We start from the raw sequence: 1311 nt of genomic DNA, 5'->3' as shown, positions 1-1311 counted from the left end.
AAAAGTCATTTCGTATGGAAGGTAGAGTTGAACCTATATTTGGAGGAAGAACCCCATCCTCCAACTATCGCTTGATCATTCTTTAAAATAATTTGCAAGTGATTGAATAGGCAATCGATCTACTCAGATCTCGGTCATATATGATCGCAATTGTCGTATCTGCCTATATTGGCGCTTGTGGTCAAATTAATAAGTTTTTTTTTTTGGGCCACATACCAAATTCACATAATATAACAGAGTGCAATCAAATTCTAATGTAACTGACAACAAATCCAAATTCCAAACATAACTTCCATAAATTCTGACAGCTAGAATGAAAAAGGAAAATAGAAATGTTACGAACCCATAGTAAAATTTTCTAAACTAAAAGTAACACGGCGAATGAACTCACTAAGCACCCTTCTCTGCTTTTGCAATGGTTGCAACAACTTGCCCACGGAGATGACCAGTCCTCCTTGCAGCAATGAGACCAACCTTCTGGCCAGGCGAGGCATCGCGATGGATGGTGCTGGCATGCCCAATGTGCTAGTGGTTACCACCACCATGGGGATGCTCCACTGGGTTCATGGCCACACCACCGACCTTAGGCCAACGGTTCCTCTTTACCCTATATTTGTGCTATGTGTTGCCTGCCTTGAGGATGGGCTTCTCTGTCTCGCCCCCACCTACAACTGGCCAATCATGGCACAACATCCACTTGGAACGATTTTCTTGGACTCGGAAGGAAGCGTGATCCTGCTGGTGCCATTATTGGGATTATGACTAATCTCACAATCGCGTAATCTCCAGACACCTGAGCGAACACGCCGCGATCGCCAACATGGTGCTCGACATTGCAGACGACGGCACCCTCGGGGATCAATAGAATGGGGAGGACGTTGTCAACGATAAGATTGGCCTTCTTGCCTAGTACATGAATTGGCCGGTGTACATCCCTTCAGTGGCGACGAAGAGCTCCTTTTGGTGCTTGTAGCAGAACGGGTGGCAGAACTTGACTTGGGCGAGTGGGGCACCTCGGCCTGGGTCGTGGACGATTTCCGTCATGACGCCCTTCAAGTAGCTGTTGCGCTCGCCGAAGTCCAACGGTCAAATTGTTAAGTTGAAATCGATCCATACAGTCAATTCTGACACACCCACACACTTCATGCGTGACCAAAAACCTTAACTGAAAAACTACGGAACAACTTTTGGCACACCCAATAGGACTTCACACATGACCAAAACATCCAAACTGATAAAAGTGCCCAACAAAAGTCACATAAGTTTTGAATAATGATGATATTACTTCTTCAATTCATCCCATTGTAAATA

At 45.2% G+C, this 1311-nt stretch overlaps 1 pseudogene; it reads right to left on the bottom strand.

The window, feature by feature from the left end:
* Nucleotides 1-234: 234 nt before the first annotated feature.
* Nucleotides 235-1080, bottom strand: LOC131247008 (large ribosomal subunit protein uL2-like; annotated as a pseudogene).
* Between the last annotated feature and the right edge of the window lie 231 nt (nucleotides 1081-1311).

This window comes from Magnolia sinica, chromosome 5 (assembly GCF_029962835.1).
Source record: "Magnolia sinica isolate HGM2019 chromosome 5, MsV1, whole genome shotgun sequence".
In the NCBI taxonomy this organism is placed as follows: Eukaryota; Viridiplantae; Streptophyta; class Magnoliopsida; order Magnoliales; family Magnoliaceae; genus Magnolia; species Magnolia sinica.
The sequence above is the reverse complement of the archived record's forward strand: the minus strand, read 5'-3'. Positions and strand labels throughout refer to the sequence as shown.